The sequence below is a fragment of the Brachycentrus maculatus genome, unplaced genomic scaffold, assembly GCF_059751285.1.
Source record: "Brachycentrus maculatus isolate JH-2025_06_01 unplaced genomic scaffold, ASM5975128v1 h1tg000061l, whole genome shotgun sequence".
NCBI classification, from domain to species: Eukaryota; Metazoa; Arthropoda; class Insecta; order Trichoptera; family Brachycentridae; genus Brachycentrus; species Brachycentrus maculatus.
Genome location: NW_028280815.1, coordinates 292,501 through 313,508, shown reverse-complemented (window position 1 = coordinate 313,508; position 21,008 = coordinate 292,501). Strand labels below are relative to the sequence as shown.

Here is a 21,008-nt window from a genome sequence, read left to right as displayed (position 1 = left end):
GTTAATTTTATTGCATATCATAGTAATAATTTTATCCAACAGAGTTTTTATTATATCACGGCCTTGTTAGTTTTATTTATTTTTTTAAATAAAACCTGCAATGTAATGAAATAAAATAAAATCTGCAAATTGGTGTATAATAATACTACTACTGATCCTTATCCGCACCCGATGGTGCATTGGGCACTGCTTAAAATTGATATAATGTCAATTTGAATTTTTCAAAGACAAGTTGATCAATCCTGCACTCCAGGTCCAGTGCAAGGAAAAAAAAAATTAAATAAATATTTAAGTAAAAAAAAATATTATATTATATTGACCCCCTGGGAATCGAACCCAGGAGATCTGAGATAGGCAATAGAACTCTAAAGGGAGCAAATTAACATGGATTTTTTCAACATACATATGTTTACAAAATACGCATATTGAATGTCAATGGTAAATAATATTCATAAAAACAGAATAGTACTACAAATAAATGCAGATATACATAAATATGTATAAATTTTCATATATATATATATATATATATATATATATATATATATATATATATATATATATATATATATATATATATATATATATATATATATATATATATATATATATATATATATATATATATATGTATATATATGTATATATATATATATATATATATATATATATATATATATATATATATATATATATATATATATATAAATATATATATATATATATATATATATATATATATATATATATATATATATATATATATATATATATATATATATATATATATATATATATATATATATATATATACATATTTAAAATAACTTAATATTTATTTTTATTATTTATAAGTTTAACCCTTTGGAGGCGTAAATCGACTATGGTCCATGGATTTTACAAGCATTGGACATGGCTGAAACAAATAAAAGGAAATTTTATTGATTGATAAAATTTTATTTTATTGAATACTTTATTTTTTATGAAAATCTTGCATTTTTTAAATCAATCCTTAATTAACCTTATTCCCATGTCCAAAAATGAGAAATTGAAATTATTCATCGGGAATATTATAAACAAAATATGACTTATGTACGTAATATGTTATGAAAAATAAATAGTTAACTTTTATTTTTTGCTTAACGCGTTCAAAGCGTTAAATAAATTAAAGGTTCTTTTTTTTACCACGAAATGGATCAGTTTCCCTGACCGTTTTATGCTAATAATTATTATCATTTGTTATTTAAATTAAAATAATTACAAGTCTATTGACTTACGTTGTTAATTGAATCATTTCAATTACAGGTCTATTCAAATCTTATGAATAGCGAATGATTTCACCGGTTAGTAAATAGCTTGTTTATTTGAACTATACGTCGGGGTATATAGTATATAATAAACGAGTTTATCGATTATCTTGACAAGTAGTTGTCACCACTAGGTATTAACTATTCTTACTCTGTATTTAAACAATTAAGGTTTAATGTTTTCTAACGATATGTGTTTGTTTACGTTACGCGTTTCCTCTATTTACTAATTTCTCAACGAGAAGGTGTGTCCTGCAATAATAATAATAATCTACACCAAGTTAGTTGGCTAACGCCTCTGACGTCACGAAAAGTCTAGCTTGCTCCGCAGGAATACCGCATCCGATGTACGATTGTTTTCCCTACATTTCATCATGCCTTATTCTCAATTTACCCCTTCGCATGTAGTTTATTTTTCGGTTCAAAGTCATAATTTTTTTCAAGATAATTTATGTCGCGCCATTTTAGTCAAATAAAGGTGGTACCTACCCGAATGGGGATTTTAAAAATTATATAATAATATTTTGTATATTAAAAGCATTGTTAACTTCACTTCAACTTTGTTAAAGTCGTATTTTTTTTCAAGACGTATTTTTTTATGTCGGGCCATTTAAGCCAAATACAGGTGGTACCTACCCGAATGGGGATTTTAAAGATATAATTATATTTTGTATATTAAAAGCATTGTTAACTTTGGTATGTTAATATAACACTATACTTACCATCCATCGTTCACTTTGTGTAATGCCACTTTAATAAACACTAGTTCGTGACTACCGGTTTCGGAATGATCATTCCATCATCATGTCATTAAAATAAAATAAAATTTCGGTCTGATATTCATACAAAAAAAAATAAAATAAAGAGAGGAAGAAGATAAATGAATCATAATGGGAATATTATTACATGTAAATAAAATTGGTCATTGTTTATATAATCTAGCAATCAATAAAGACTTACCCATAATAAGTAACCAACTAAATTTAAATTCAAATCAATTTTTTAAAATATTCCCATTGTGATTCATTTGTCCTCTTTCTCTCTTTCAAAAAATATATTTTTGTATAAATGTTGTTTTGTAAAATCATAAAAAGTAACAGTGAGAAGGAACATCTATCTATATATTAACGCCTTACTCGCAATAATAATAATTTATAAAGCGTCCGGGTGCGCTAAGGGGCGGACGACACTACACGCCCGATTTTATTTTAGTTTGTAATACATATTTTTACATTGGATTTTTGTTTTTTTAAATATATACTGAAAAAATATTTTGATATTTATAAACTTTTTTTAACCTTTCAATAAGTCTTTCCTTTTAAATCCATATGGGTGTTTATTTATTTATTTATTTATTTTCAATACAAAAATGGTGTTTTGAATATTGAAGGCATTAACTTTGTGGATCATATTGATATATTATTTCGAGAAATAAAAATACTTTGTGTTTTGATCCACTCACATTTTTATTAACCAACTAGTTTCGGCAACAACCTGTTGCCCTCTTCAGGGTTTAATTTATAAATTAAATTTATAAAATTTATAAATTTATAAAATTTATAAATTAAACCCTGAAGAGGGCAACAGGTTGTTGCCGAAACTGGTTGGTTAATAAAAATGTGAGTGGATCAAAACACAAAGTATTTTTATTTCTCGAAATAATACAAAAATGGTGTTTTACGAACAAAATTCAATTACATACGTCAAATGTTACCTGGGTTTGAAGAAATTTAAGTTACGATTTAACTAAGGTGAGCCTTAATGAGTCTATGATGTGTTTTTTTTATACATTTGTATTCACGGCTACTAAGAAGTGTCAGCAAATTTTAAAACCTTGAATTATAAATAATGCATTGGCAATATTATTTCTCTCAAATGAACCTACTTCATAAATAAAATTTATTTGGTTGCCATTATGTAATATTTCTTCATTGTTTTACTAAAAAAACCCGTGTTATGATATTTGCAAATCAACAATTTTTAGAGAAACTGCTGAAATAATGATTTGATTGTGACCAAATTCTTTTCACTGACGGATTTACTCCACTTAGGAGTTATTTTGGTCTAGATTTTTAATTGATATCTAAAACAAAGATGAAGAAGAGATGGAAGTCTAGGCATTTATATGACCCAAGACAAGTCATTAGTTGGTTTAAGTGGTCACTTTATGCACTGTGCAACATTCACGTTTTATTTTAGCTTAATTTGAAAAGATTTATCGTGTGTTATTTCGTCGGGGACATCTAAGTTTGAAAATGGTAATTTTTAACTAACAAAAACCTTTATGAAACATATGTATGATTCTTAAAAGACGCCTTTAAATATCATTATTAATTAACACCTAATTTTTCATAGACTATTTTTTAAAATATTTTATGTAGGTACCGAAATTCATTAAAAAATTACCTTTTAAAAAATATTGTCTACAGTGTTTAAATAAATATTTAAAAGTTAAGTAAGCTAGATTATAGTTTCACGAAAGCATGTAAGTATAAAAGTGATCATTTCGCCCAGCCGATTACAGGTCATAACCTTTTAATGCCTTGACTTTTTTGAGATATTTCGTTACATTATACCTCGATTAAGACTGAAGTTTACACACAACACTTACAAATAAAATAGTTTCTGCTTAATAAAAATCTTCTCTCACCTTACCATAAATGTCTGAAGTGAAATTCTAGTGAATTTAAAGACTAAATTTATTTATATTCATATTTTTAATATTTAATTTTATTTATGTTCATATTTATTTAACTTTATACGTAAATATACTATACATATTTATGCATATTTATTTTATTTATTTCATATTTTAGTTTATCTCTGATTTATATTTAGTTAACATAACAACTAGATGTAAAATAACTGTAGATTCACTAGTATGCTTCGAATTCGATCAATATATCTAGAAGTTTTAAAATTTTGAGTAAAGTGGTTGTCAATCATGGGTAGAATTGCTAAATATTTCACGTGTGTAAAATTATCACTTAAACTAGCCTATGACGGCCGTAAGTCCCTTTAATACCCAGATTATCAAATTCTTGTATCGTCTATGCTGAGATGTCAATTAAAAAAAAATTAATAAACAAATTATACTACTAACAAACAAAAATAATATGTGTAAGTCCCTCTCCAAGCACAAGAGCTTATTCACTTTATTTGAGAGAACGGCATTATTAATTTTAAGACTGTGAAAGTAGAAATGTCTACAAAATTAATTAAAATTATTTATGTATTCAATAATTAATTATAAAAAAATAAAAATGTGGATAAAACCCCGATTTGTGAACAGAAATTTGGACATTAACAAAATACTTTGGAAAGAGCTTGTTTCGAAAGTAGAAATGTCTAGAAAATTAATTAAAATTATTTATATATTCAATAAATAAATATAAAAAAAAAATTAAAAATGTGGATAAAACCCAGATTTGTGAACACAAATTTGGACATTAACAAAATACTTTGGAAAGAGCTTGTTTCGGGCCTGGCATGGAACCGAACATTGCATTGTCATTTACAGTCAAACCATTTACCTGTGTAGGGTTAATATTTACATTATTTTCGAATGATGTGCGTCATGACATATTGTATACATTCGCACATAAGTAATGAAGCATTGTGATATTTTGAATGGGTATCACCCGAGAGGTTAATAGAATTCCGCCGTCTTCATACGATTTTACATAATAAATAAATCTATTATACAACCAATAGGTAAAAGCGTGATCTTTCGACACCAAAATTAATTAAATTATTGATTTTATTCAAACATTTTTACCATAACGCTTTTTTGTTGCTATTTTAATGTTACTTTGTGTTCTTTGAGTACGTCATACAACTCTTTTTTTTTTCAACGAAATATTATTTTTTAAACACGAAAATACAACTTTTTTTTAAAACCCTTATCCGCACCCGATGGTGCATAGGGCACTGCATCATATAAACGCAGTGTTATCTTGATCATTAACACATGAAGGAAAGGTTAGGAAGGGAGGTTTATAACTTGTTAACAAAATTTTGTTCGCCTCTGTAGTATAATGGTTAGCACGCTCGACCACCATTCTGGAAGTCTCGTATTCGATTCCCAAGGGAGGGTCAAATAAATATAAGTGATTTTTTCACTCTAATATTTATTCAATATTACCTGAAGCGGAAGGCTGATCACCCTTCCTTCATGTATTAAGTCAGGTTTATATGTCATTATTTTTAACACGTTTTCAGGTTCTCACCAACAAGTTGATTTCTCAGTTTGCTTTCAATGAGGTTCATGCTTGAAAAATATTGTTCGCATGAATACGTAGAGTCGAAGAACCTTCTCGCGGATATTCGTGCCTTGTAGGGCCTTGTGGCCTGTTTTGAAGAGGGATTAGCATCCTGCGAGGTCGATTCCCTGTTGTCAATCCATCCCGTAGTTATCTACTTTGGAGTTGGCCATGCAGTGCAATGTGGGGGAGTCTGGACGGTTCCATTCTTCACACATCGCTCACTCCTTTCAAGAACGTCATAAATCAAAAAACTTGATTTTTCAGGAGAACGTTTTTAAAGTTTAAAAATATAACACAATGTATTAAAAATAAATCAAGCCACTTATTGAAATTTTTGCTGTGTAACATATCTTTTTAGGTAAAACCTGAAGGTTTTTTCTGCATTTGAAAAATATTTATGATATTTCAAAAAATAATTAAACAATACTTTTTCTTCAAAATTCAAAAACAACACTTTCCGCCCTGGAGCGGGTAAATATTAAGTTAAAAATATGTCTCTTTTACTGGGATATAGTACATTTTCTGATCATTCCGAAAATATGCACAACTGAAAATTGATAATTTTTGTTTTATGACGTTCTTGAAAGGAGTGAGCGACATGCGCATACCATCGTCTCCTTCATTGCCTTCCCCACCTAACGACATCTACGATCTCTCATATTTCTCTTATCCTGGTGTTCCTTATTCTATCTCGCAGACTCTTGCCTGTTGCCAGATATGCTCCTTAGAGTCTGAATTTCTGACACTCTAAGCGTTTTCTTGTTGCTGCGGTGTTCATTCTGTATTCGCTAAATTCATCATCACCATTCATCCATGAATTTCGCTAAAAGAAATGGTCAAATCACTTTTGTTATTGCAGAAGTAATGAAAAAACTGTTGTGGGTCAAGACTTATTGCCTAGGCACTTGTTTTATTACATAATTAGCACCTTTTATATTGACAATAGATACAGCGTGCACAATCTTAGTTGAAAAAAGTCATTAATAAGTTTCTAGGTCAGTCAGGTACTATGTACCAAACTGTTACGGTCAATGCGCGTTGAATTGTATTGAATGAATGGGAGATTGAATATCTCATGATGTTTCTGATATTATTTATTGATTTGAAATTGACTTTGTGAAATGAGATGATTCAAATGTAAAAATTAAACACTAGCAGCCGCCGTGGCGTAGTTGGGTAGACGCTCGACTGCGAAACAAGATTTATTTCCAATTGGTCTGGGTGTTTGTGATGTATTTTTCACATTTACCTTCCCTATCCTTACTATCCTACCTGCAGACAAGCATCTAAATAGATGCTTTGCGGGTTATTCCTTTTTTTATCTAAAAATTATAAAAAACATGATTTACAATATTTTTTGCAGCTTAAAATTTGACTTATTATTTTTATTCTCTACGTTTAGAATATTTTTTGTGTCATTAATTTATTAATATATTATTAGATTAAAACCAATATTTTTAGCTTTTCCACTTTTTTTTATTTGACCAGCGACCGAGTTTCGTCGTTACCGACATCATCAGACTGGTTGATGATGTCGGTAACGACGAAACCCGGTCGCTGGTCAAATAAAAAAAAAAGTGGAAAAGCTAAAAATATTGGTTTTAATCTAATAATACCGTAAAGTGGGTATACTTTGCACCATGGGTGATACTTTGCACCACCTTCTGTAAAGAAATTGTGGAGCTGGTCATCTCTGATACATGTCATTTTTCATTTTTTTTCTATTGTTTCTGATAGATGGCACTTCAATCTACTTTTTAGTTTAAAGAAGTAACATTCGGTCGCTATTGCTTCAATGCGTATTTCCTGTCCGAACGTAAAGAAAGTTTTCTGTCTGAAAATTGTGTCCGAAAAAATCCAATGTAATCAGTATACTGAAACAAGTTACAACAAGTGAGTGGTCTCTAAATCGTAGGTAGGTAGGCCCTGCTTTTCTCAAATGTTGTATTATTTGGTTACGTTGTCAAGTTTATGTAAAAATTATATTTTTTTAAGAACTTACTTGTATTGACTACATTTGGGGTAACATTGCACCTGGTGCAAAGTATCCACAAAGGGCCATAGTTAATCAATTTGATCAAAAGTCTTAAAACGGCTAATACAACTTGACATTTTTGCTAAATATCTATAGGTTTAGTGTACTTACTTAATTCCTGATGGTATATTTTTTTCAAAAATGTCAAGAACACACAAGCAGCGGCCTTATGCCAGACGATACTGCGATTTTACACCGAAGAGAGTGGAGCAGTGTTTGGAGGCTATTCGAAATGGTACAATCAGTCAAAGAAAGGCTGAAAAAATTTTCTAAATCCCCAGAAGGACTATTAACTATAAACTCAAAGGTCAGCACACAAAACCTGTGGGAAAACCTCCGATATGTGACAAGGGCGAAGAGCAATCTTTCGTAAACTGCATAGTAGACATGAGTGAGTACGATTTCCCAGTGAGTGTTTTTAACATTCGCTACATTCTAATAGCCTATTTGGATAGATTTGGCAGAAGAGTACGAATATTAAAGAACATCGTACCAGGCTCTGAATGGATAACATCATTTTTGCAAAGACATAAAGCCTTGACTGTTGCTAAAACTAGTCAGTTGCTTAATCGGTTGCCATTAAAAGCGTATGACGATGACGTGCGCCAGAGTTTTCAACAGTTTTTGGAAGAAAACAGATTCAACCCAAAGAATTCAGTCTTAAAACGCAGGAAAACGATACCGATAGAACCAGGTAAGAGCATTGCTCACGATCCAAATGTCGAAATGAACGTTGACGAGACACAAATGCCACCTGAATCAACTACATCAATGATCCCACCTTCCGCATTGAAACTTCCAGCATATCTAGCATTAACTGATAATAGTTCACACGGAAGCTTTGAGGAAGAGGGAGAAGAACAAAAACGATGACTGAAACCAGTTATCGTATTTGTTCCTCAGTGTCATTAGGACCAGTAAAAAAGAAGGTGGGAGAATAAGTCGTATTTCATTATGAAGGATAAAATTTTCCGGGACAGATTTTAGAAATAAAGAAAAACAGAGTTGTTAAATCCATGCAGGAGAGTCTCAAATCGTATAAGTGGCCGATGAAGGATGACTTTCTTCAATATTCTTGGAAGGATGTAGTGGGTTCCATAAAAGAACCGAAAATGCAATCCAAAAGAGGTTTCTTTACCGTCCCGGAACTTGACCATATTTAGACCTAATTTAATTTTAATTCCTATTATCTATGTAGAACGATATGTTTTAATATCCACCTTTTATTTTATATAATTTTAAACCTTCAGTATTGGAAAAAAAAACATTTTTGTTAGATTTTTTAATATTTAAAAAAAAAAAATTCTATCAAGTGTCTTATTTTTCCATAATTATACAATAATATAATCTGCATTTAGTGAACTGTGAGCCAAAACCCTTCACGAAGTGCAATGAAACTTGTAGGATAGCCTTTACTTTGCATAAATTTGGATTCTAGTAAGAAAAGTGTAGAGAAAATATCATGGTGCAAAGTTGTACTTTACCCCGGGATACTTTGCACCAAAACATAAATATTAAAAAAAAATATAGGCAAAATAGATAAATATTTAAAAATGTGTCAGACATGTTACAGGTATATGTGTTATTACATTGCAATAGTTGAAACCTCAGAAAAAGTAAAAAACATGATCTGAATAGACAATTTTTTGAAAAAATGCAGTATTTTGGTGCAATGTATACCCACTTTACGGTATATTAAAAATGCAATTCCATCACGAAGTGTCAGTGGATAATATAAATCTATTAATTTATTATTCATCGCAAAGTATACACTTTCTTTCCCTTTATAAAACAAGTTTAATAAAAAAATTGTTAAGATTGTAAATAATTGCGAGTATAAATATTTTTTCTTTAAATCAATGGCATGCAACCGCTAAGTTTATTATTATTTAATTCTTTTTTCTAACTATTAACTACGTTTTATTAAAAACGATGACAATAACTAGTCATAAGTAGTGAGGAAATCGCGTTTGAAGCCTGAGATATTATTATATTATGTGACGTGCATATATAAATACATATCTATTTGTTACAGACATTTAAAAATATATACAAATCATCCTCTCAATAATAGAAATTATCGAGATATATTTGCCATCGAATATGTATTGTATAATAAGGTAACTACTATATTTTTCAGCCTGCCGGAACATTTTTACATTACCTGCTTTTATCATCGCAAAAATCGTTCGAAATGCGCTCCCTCAGACGAATGTGTGGAAATACATTGTATAACAGAATTAAAAACGAAAATGTGAGAAAGGAATGTAAGGCTGAACAAGGGATAATAGAAAAGATTAGAAAGAGTTATTTCGTCCGCCTCCGTAGTGTAATGGTTAGCACGCTCGGCTACCGTTCTGGAGGTCCCGGGTTCGATTCCCAAGGGGGGTAAAATAAATATAAGTGATTTTTTCACAGTCATATTTATTCAATATTACCCTGGACTGGTACCTGAAGCGGAGGGCTGATCACCTTTCCTTCATGTGTAAACCATCAAGATAACACTGCGTTTATATGACGCAGTGCCCTATGCACCATTGGGGTGCGGATAAGGGTTTTATTTTATTATTTAAGGGGGTATGGACATGTGGAGCGAATGGATAAAGAGAGAATGACTAAGAAAGTATACGTGGCGAGTGTGTGCCAGAAGAACAGAACGGGGAAGGCCGAAAAAGACGGCAGAACCTAAAATCTGGTGGTGTCAAAAGTCTGCGTAATCGGAGGGCATGTATGACTAAATGTATGGATGTGAAGGAAGCGAGGAGTGTATGCCAGGACAGAAGAGTGTGGCATTACATCCTCTCTGTTTACCCTTGCGGAGAAACGTCGTGATGGTTGTAGTAATAGTTTCATTATCCATAAAGTCACTAATTTACAACCGCTATTACAATGGATAATGGAGGAGGGTAGATCTGAAATAGATAGCATTATTCGATCTTGTCATTTTATAAATAAATATTATAAAATGTACGGGAAAACTTAGTAAGGATATATTATTGCCATTTGTTATTTGTAATTAAGTGTATGATGAATTATAAAAATGTATCAAAACCTCTATATAAAAAATATCTAAAAAAACCTTTCGCAGTACGTTATACTTCTGTAAATTTTCTTTTCTAACCGTTATCCGCACCCAGTGGTGCATAGGGCACAGCATCCTATTTACGCAGTGTTATCTTGTTCGTTACTTACACGAAGGTAAGGTGATCACTCCTGCCCTTCGGGGACTAGTCTAGGGTAATGTGAAATAATAATAATAATAATTATTATTATTTTTAAACCCTTATCCGCACCCCAATGGTGCATAGGGCACTGTGTCTTATAAACGCAGTGTTATCATGATCGTTTTACACATGAAGGAAAGGTGATCAGCCCCCCGCTTCAGGTACCAGTCCATGGTAATTGAAATAAATACTAGAGTGTAAAATCAGCAATGTTTATTTTCACTCCCCCGGACCGTATCGAACGGTATCTTAACACGCTAACCACATTCGCCTTATAAGTTTGTTTACTGTTCCTTCGTCTTTACTCTTTTAAATGTGTACGCATCAAAATATGTGTCATTAAGTTCAATAAAAATATTTAAAAAAAAATCAGTTCTGAAAGGCTTAAAGATCTAAACGTTATTAAATTATCGTCCGAATAAGTTTCGGAAATAATTATGCGTCGACTGAAAACAAACATTAAAAGTTTACTCGTTTATTTCCTGTTCCCTTGAAGCAATCACGAGACATTTGACTTATCCATCACGATAGAACAATTCGATTTACCTGCGTTTTGTTTCATAAAATAACAACCTTAATAATTGTTATTAGGTTTGTTGCATAGGATGACCGACACGAACGCCGCGGCGGCCATCTTGGCTGCCAGCTGTCACTTTTTACCCGCGCTCGTTTTTCAAAATTGCCAGTAATTCACTTGGCCGCGCGTCGTTCGGTCGCCTCGACTGCTTTCCCGAACGCTTTCTTTTCGCAGTCTGCAACTAAGTAGGTACCGAAGTATTTACACTCGGGCGGTTTCTCTCGTAACTATGTCAGTGCTATGCTCACTTCAATATAAAAGTAATTAATGTGGCTAATGAACAATTCTATTATATCAATGCAATTTGAAGAGTTTGCAATCGTGAAATCGTCGGCGTAATAAAATTTACAAAAAAGAATTGCAGTGCAGTTAGCGATCTTGTGTTAATTAAAAGTTTTTGGTCGGAAAAGTAAGTACTTTTACACTCATAAATACCGTAATTTATTTTATATTTTCATTCCTTTATTCAAACCCGATGGTGCATAGGGCACTGCATCATAAAAACGCAGTGTTATCTTGATCTCATCAATTGATTCGGCAGTCACTTTGTGGTAAAATCTATCCACTTTTAATTTAAGTTTTACTAAGTATATACCACTATTTTTTTAAATCTATTGTGACACTTGTTTCGATGCATTCTGCATCATTTTCAAGGTGTTTACTAAGTAAAACTTGAATTAAAAACGTTATCTTGATCGTTAACACATGAAGGAAAGGTCATCAGCTCTTCGCTTCAGGTATCAGTCCAGGGTAATAATGAATAAATATTTAAATAAAAATCGCTTACATTTTTTTGACCCCCCCCCTGGGAATCGAACCCGGGACCTCCAGTACGGTAGCCAAGCGTGCTGACCATTACACTACGGAGGCGGATATTATAATTTACGCCAGTAAAATATATTTTGAATTAAAAAAGATGCATCGTATGGCATTTATAAAAAAATCAGGTATTTTTAATGATTGGTGTATGATTTGAAACGGATTTTCCTTAACAATAACACCATTACAAGCCGAATACCGATAAGGCTCTCAAAAATACTTTGTCAATAATCCTGTTTATATTTTTATAAGACGGTTATAATGTGCCTTTATAATATTACGAAATATCTTATATATAACTATCTTGAATAAATATCTTGAAAAAAAACCTGTTTGGTTCAAAATCCGGTGATATATATATATATATATATATATATATATATATATATATATATATATATATATATATATATATATATATATATATATACAAAATTATAAAATATAATGTACCTTTGTTTTAAAATCTCTATAAATATTATATATTTTATAGTGAGTTTAAAACAAAGTTAGATTTTAATTATAAAATGGAAAATCACAATCAAGTTAGTGCTTCAAATTAAAATTATAAAAACTTACATGCAAAAAACACATTGCAACAAAAACGGTCCACCGTTTGCTTTGCGAACAATATTCGCATCTTCGACATTCATTCATCTCCTCGTGTTTATCCGTCGATTATTTAACTTCTGACCTTATATCACCATTCCAACATCTATCGTGGAAGTCTGATCATCGCAGGGCCAGTGATTACGTTAAAACACCTATGTACCGTTCACCATTCTACCCATTGTATAACGAACATCCACTGTTGATGGATTCCTTTCATATGTTAGATGTAATTTTGATAGTCGGTGCTGCTCTTGGTTGAGAATTTGTGAAGTATCTACCTATGTTATATCGCTTTAGTATTCTCCTTCTAATGATGAGTTCTTTGATTTTTTCTCCTTCTAATGATGAGTTCTTCGAATATGGTGAATCATGTCAGGTCAGAATTTGTGAAGTAGCTACCTATGTTATATCGCTTTAGTATTCTCCTTCTAATGATGAGTTCTTTGATTTTTTCTCCTTCTAATGATGAGTTCTTCGAATATGGTGAATCATGTCAGGTCAGAATTTGTGAAGTAGCTACCTATGTTATATCGCTTTAGTATTCTCCTTCTAATGATGAGTTCTTTGATTTTTTCTCCTTCTAATGATGAGTTCTTCGAATATGGTGAATCATGTCAGGTCAGAATTTGTGAAGTAGCTACCTATGTTATATCGCTTTAGTATTCTCCTTCTAATGATGCGTTCTTTGATTTTTTCTCCTTCTAATGATGAGTTCTTCGAATATGGTGAATCATGTCAGGTCAGAATTTGTGAAGTAGCTACCTATGTTATATCGCTTTAGTATTCTCCTTCTAATGATGAGTTCTTTGATTTTTTCTTCTTCTAATGATAAGTTCTTCGAATATGGTGAATCATGTCAGGTCCCCTGGCGTCGACTATCACTTGAGAGTAATTGTCCTTGTCTTGGGCAGCTCTAAACAGCGCCTCGACGGTCCTGATCCCCATCCAATCTCAAATTTTCGGATGAAAAAAATGAATATTTAGTTAAATAATATGATCAGGTCTCGTACTCTATGGATGATTAGATGTTTGTAATAATAATAATAATAATAAAACCCTTATCCGCACCCCAATGGTGCATAGGGCACTGCGTCATATAAACGCAGTGTTATCTTGATCGTTTACACATGAAGGAAAGGTGATCAGCCCTCCGCTTCAGGTACCAGTCCAGGGTAATATTGAATAAATATGACAGTGAAAAAATAACTAATATTTATTTTACCCCCCTTGGGAATCGAACTCGGGACCTCCAGAACGGTAGCCGAGCGTGCTGACCATTACACTACGGAGGCGGACAAAATGTTTGTAAAGATACAGCTAACGTAAGTGAAGGAGCTTAGATTTAAGGAAATTACTGGTGTCTTCTTCTTTTTCTTCTTTATGAGGCTTCTAACCTCCACTGCTGGATATGCAGTGGAGGTTAAAAGCTCTTCAAGTCTCTTCCCTTTTTTTTCAATTCCTCCGGTTGGTTGCTGCTTGCAGCCAGTTTTTACCCCCCACAGCGACAATGTCGTCGGACCATCTCTTTTGGGGTCTTCCGACACCCTTTTTGTTCTTCCAAGGGGTCCATCGCAGAATTCTTGGGGTCCATCTTACTGGTGTATGAGAATAAAAATGCAGGAGAAACAATAGATACTAATTATTCAGAAGAGGAATAGGTGAATAGAAGCGATTGGTAAGGTCACCCGGGGTCACATACTCGCACCATCGTAATTGCACAAAATAATGCTCATGTATAGTAGCTACCGTTCTCAGAAATACGTAATTATTTATAAATGTATTATTATTATATTCTCATCAATTTTCAATTAGATGTGGTTATTGCTCATTATCAACAAAACCTTTACATATTCTGAGATGGACTAGACTTTTTGTATAGTAATTACTCCTTTAGATACTCATCTAATGTTAACATAAAAAATAATCATTGTTGTTGGATTCCTTTCATACGTTAGTTGTAATTTTGATCAATGTAGAATTCCGGCTAAATAAAACAGTTTTTCTTCCTAAAATTGGTTTTGTAATATACTTTAAATGATTCTAACCCTTAACCGCAGCAATGGTGCATAGGGCACCGCATTGTTTTAATGTTGCGTTCAAAAAACGTTATTCAAATACATGATGACGTTGATCTTCCAATAAAAAATACTAACAAAAACCTATTACAAAAATGCAAGTAATCAAAAAACTTAATGATAAATATTACTTACACAATGAGTACCCCAGCTGTTCATATATAGCGTCTGACTTGTACATCTACAACGCGCACATGTGCGACACTATCTTGTCCCATCGCTTTGTATCGTTGTTTATACAACGCTCTCTTTTACTTCACTCCTGTGGCGTCGGAATGTAAAGCTGTCTTTCTCCTTCCTACGTTTTATCTATCTTCTCTCTCGTGTAACGAAATATCCCTAATAAACGTGACACGTCCTTGAAATTTCAAACTTCACTCTCGATTCTCGTCCAATTATTGATTTTTAAATCAAGGATCGCTGGCTGTATATATTTTGTCTCAAAAATGGCTGTATCTTCCAGTTACGTTTTTTTGCCTCTCACCCATAGATGTATGAATTTAAAAAAAAACGTAAGAAAAAAAGACACAGAACCCAACATTTGATAAAGTGGTTATTTTATGTATCTTACATACGTCATTAGACCATCTGACGTAGTGAAATATCATTAAAATAAAATTTATTAAAACATCTTGTCCGAAAGGACTAAAAAATTATTAATAAAATATATGTATAGGGTGTCTTTATTAGAGGCTTGGTTTTTAAACGGGCAATATTGTTTCTACGAACTGTTAATTTGACAGTTGACAGTTGATTTGTAGTCAGTATGTTTTGCCATTTCACCATGAATAGACTGAATGACCATTATGCGCGTCGTAGATTCGGTGAATGGGCCGAAAACAATATTCAGCTTGATCCTCTTTTTTAAGGCATTTTTTATTCACCGATGAAGCACATTTTTGGTTAAGTGGCTATTTCAGTAGCAGAATTGCCGAATTTGGAGTGGAGAAAACCCAGAAGCCTTTGTCGAGACGCCCTTACATCCATTAAAAGTCACTGTTTGGTGTGCTTTATGGGCAGGTGGAATCCTTGGCCCATATTCTTTTAAAGACGATGCTGGCCAGAATATTATGGTCAATGGAGAGCGCCACAGAACCATGTTTACTGACTTCGTACTTCAGTTTAATGGTATTGATGTGACAGAGCTGTGATTTCAACAAGATGCCGCAACATGCCACACGGCGGATTCCACCATCAGTTTATTGCGGAAAATTTTAATTTGTGTACTTCTCATAAAACATCCTATATATGATGCAGGATTGGTCAAAATGGTAGTATGGAAGATTTTGATGGTCGAGTTCAATGACTGTAAAAAATAACGATCAAGATTCTAAAGAAAAACTGGTTGCTGGTTAAATTCAACTCGATGTTAAAAAAAGATGCAACTGGTAGACTTTAAAATACTGCAATATTATTATTTTACATGTCAGAAAACATTTGAGTAAACTTTTCATTAAAAACTTATTTAGAAAACTTTTTACTAGACTAAGAAATAAATATCAAATTAAGAAAGGTGAATAATTGAAATGGTTTGGGCATGTGAATTGAATAAGTGAAGAAAAAACAGTAAAACTAATTTATAAGGCGAATGTATGAATACATAATATGTATGAATACCTTCGCCTTATAAATTAGTAATTACATATTATGTAGTTAGAAACCGAGGACACATATATATATATATATATATATATATATATATATATATATATATATATATATATATATATATATATATATATATATATATATATATATATATATATATATATATATATATATATATATATATATATATATATATATATATATATATATATATATATATATATATATATATATACCTATTTATATTATAATTACTCATTACTATGAATATTTTTTTTGATAATTTGATAACTATTTGTATGAAATATGAAATTAAAGTATATTTTAAAATTTGTAAATATTAAAAATATTCTTAAAAATATAAAAATATACTTCGGAAATATTGAAATTTCCCCTTTACCATAGCTCGTTTATTTGGCAATTTAAAGCGATATTTAAACAAATCACAAACAAGCTTTAAATTTGATGGGAAATTGTTGAAATATTGAAAAGAAGAGACGCTAAGAAAAAATTGCTTTGTCTGCGAGTTTACTTTGGAATGTGCACATCTTCTTTGTCTATCCTATTTACTTTGTGGTGACTGAACTCAAACCATTGCAACACCAGTTTACTTACTTATACCACACTATTTTCTTAAGGCCAAATTTTTCGAAAATTATGTTTTAATAACTTATTATCGGTATGCTATTGTATCCTTATTGCCTACAGACGAGCCAAAAGAAATGTATATTTGTATATATGTATATATATATATATATATATATATATATATATATATATATATATATATATATATATATATATATATATATATATTTATATAATTTTTCATTTATTGATTCGGCAGTTACATTGTGGTAATATATTTCCATTTTCAATTTCTATTAATTTATTAATTGTATTATTTAAGGTATTTACTTAGTAAAACTTAAATTTAAAATGAATATAATTTGAGAATAACAATTAAAAAAGAAAACGAAAAACTCGAATATGTGGGTAGCGTGTTTTTAATTTGTGTTTGTAAGTTATTGACATTTTTATTATGAATAGTGTTGAATTTCAAAATCATATTTTTTTAAATCTTCATAATTTTTGTTTAATAAAGAAAAAAATATTTTCTTATTATAAACACAAATACTAATTAAAAATATCAAAATATAATTATTAAAAATAATAATAAAATTGTGGTGGAGAGGGTTCGAACCGAGAAACTCTGACTTAGAGTTTGTGACATAAACCACTGAACCACAACGGTAATGTAATTTCTTGTTTTGTAAAATTTTGGGATGTATTTTAAAAATACTCCATCCGTTGATTTTAAGTAAAATTATAGTAATATGAATATCTTTAAATACATGTTCTCTTTCGATTCCCTTAATAATAATTTAATATTTTAATAAATGAACGCGGAAGCAATTTTGCATTTTATCAGGTACTAATTAAATTTTTTATAACAAAAGTTTAATGATATATTAACGTAATTAACAAATAAATATCGAAACGTTAACTTTTATAGAATCGTTAAGATAATTGAGACAGTAGTTATATAAATAAGATAACTTTTAAAAAAAGTTATGAACAGGGTAGAAAGTTTTAATTTTTAAGTTTAATGGCCAGTGTAATATGTTTTAATACAGGCATTGCATATTTTAATAGTAAAATGGTTTCCAATTAACACGTTGGAGTCTGGGAATTTACAAATAATAATAATTGTAGTACAATATAAAATATTAAAAATATATATAATATAAAATTAACATGAACATTCTAAAATATATGTAGAATAATACTTTAAAATTAATTGATATTTTAATGACTTGAATGAATTTAACTTGTATTAATTATGTAATTTTATTTGAGTCGTACTTCATTGGTTATCAAACTAATGATGCACTAAAAAATAACAAAATTTAAAACAAAAGTATCTGCTTAACAAAAGATTTTCCCAATCTAACAAGAATGACTGTCGTAAACTCATACGTACTTTGTCATGAGATTAATGATATTTTTTTATTAAACATTAAAAAAATACACACACACACACACACACACATATATATATATATACATGGTGAATTTTTAACCTTTTTTAACATAATACTAAAACCAAAAAACTATTTTACAATATCAAGGAGTTAACATATATCTCGGAGTTCTAAACCGTTGAGTTGTGTAGTTTTCAATCATAGGTAGCACAGTGAATATTGCACGTGTGTAAAGTGATCACTTAACCAGCCTATGACGAGTCATAAGTCCTGTAAAGACTAAGACGTCCGTGTTCTACTTTATCCTTGTTGTGATGAGGAAAAAATGTAATAATGAAAATATAAAAAAAAAAATCTTTTTTCTTATTTTGTGTCAATCGGACCTAAAGGTGTTGATGTAACTTTCAAAAATCATCTGATATCTATTCGACTTTAATTCGTGGTAATCGATTCATGTTATAATATATATGCGAATGATTTATATTTCAAAATATCTCTGCTTATCGAGTTCTAGTTATTTATAACAGCAAAACAAATCAATGAAAATTCATGGTAATTTAAATATTTTTCATATTATTTTTTGACATCTCATCAAAGATGAAGAAGAATATGGAAGTCTGGGCATCTATGGAGCTGACAACCGTCATAGGCTTGTTTAAGTGACAACATTACACATATGTAAAATTCACCAATTCTAGCCATTATTGACAACCACATATATATGAAACAATTTTGAAACATTGTTCTTGGATCACTAGAACTTCACTAGAGACATCTATTAGTGAGATGAAAAGAATACTTCAATATTCTTCTTCATCTTTGATGAGATGTCAAAAAATAAAATTAAAGATAACTCCTATAATTGGATATAATCCAGTTTTGTGAACAAGTATTTGGACACACTCAAAATGTAAATCATATTAATGACAATTCAAGCTAATTGAAATATTCTTACAATCTGTTATGGACCGGTTAAAGTGATCACTTTTTACGCTGAGAGAATAAAGCGCAACACCACTTTGTCTTTGATAACAATTTTCGTCTCTTCCACATTCATGCATCTCCTCATTTGACCTGACAATTGTACCGACTCCTGACCCGATTACGCTCAAGTATTGCATATATCTTATCAAGGTAAAACGCATGTGTGCAGGGGTGTGCATTTCATGTAGGCAGAAAAGCAGTGCCTACCCTATCATACTAAGTAGTGCCTACCTCACCTTACTGTCTGCCTTTTTTGCTAAACCCAATTAAATACTCTGTGCTCGCCACTGCGTGTGTCAATATCTGGTTGATATGCAGTGTAAATAAAAATAAAAAGTACATACTTATGAGGTATTGTATGTCTTTTTTTTTGTTTTATTCTTTCTTCTACTTTTTTCTCGTTTCATTAAGTTAAAACACGTTATAAATAAATAAAATTATCATATTAAATGAATAAAAAAATAAATAAACAGTGAATTGTTTATCAATTGAATATGTTAATTTTTCAAACAGCATATCATTATTTAATACAAAAAATGTATGACAAATAAATCCGATTACAACATATTTCAGTGGGTTTTTTTAGTATCCATTTTTTTAAATAATGTATAAAATTGATAATAACTTGTTGAATAAACACGTTTTTGTGCATATTTAACGTAATATAAATTTGAATTTATTTTATTTTCAATTTAAGTTTTACTTAAGGAGGCAAGGAGTGTATGTCAGGACAGAAGAGTGTGGTGTTCCATCCTTTCTGCCTACCTCTGCGGGGAAACGACGTGATGGTAGTAGTAGTAGTAATAGTAAGTTTTACTTAATAAATATCACTATTTGAAAACACGGTGTTTGAAAATGATGCGGAATGCATCGAAACACATGTTACAGTAGATTTTAAGAAAAAGTGGTATTTACTAAGTAAAACTTAAATTAAAAATGGATAAATTTTACCGCAAAGTGACTGTCGAATCAATTTATGAAAAAAATGTTTTATATATACTGAAATTTCAAATGTTTGCATTTTATTGTCAAATACAAGTATACATATATATGGCATTTCAGCCTTCCATATTCTTCTTCATCTCTGTTGCGATGTCAAAACTAAGGAATAAACCTTTTTAAAAACATTGTACAAAAGTCATTTATACAAAATGCATAAGAAGTCGATATATTTAAATGGGTCAATAAACAGTACAATATATTTTATCGATTTAATTTGAGCGATTACCTTTTTTTTAAATCTAACATATCGCAATTTAAATAAAATCAATGCTTACACATAAATTATCCGATCAATAGTCGGTATAAATTTATATTAATGTATAATTATTAATTATTTATACGTAAATTAAATATTTTCGTACAAGGTAAACGAGATGATTGTACGTATATTTAAAAAAAAAAAGTTGAATGAAAAATAGTAGACATTTCAAATAATTATTTAAGGTCACTGATAGTGCTCAATGCCTTTTGATAGTATTTATGTAATGTACGCATAAATCTAACTAACGGACCAC

At 30.5% G+C, this 21,008-nt stretch overlaps 1 protein-coding gene across 1 annotated transcript in view; it reads left to right on the top strand.

The window, feature by feature from the left end:
• Window positions 1-11,512: 11,512 nt before the first annotated feature.
• LOC148311512 (retinaldehyde-binding protein 1-like) overlaps window positions 11,513-21,008 on the top strand; it is a 43,811-nt gene continuing 34,315 nt past the window's right edge. The window contains exon 1 of the mRNA XM_088256500.1: window positions 11,513-11,817. The gene's annotated coding sequence lies outside the window, so the exon portion shown is untranslated. The remainder of the gene's footprint in view (window positions 11,818-21,008) is intronic.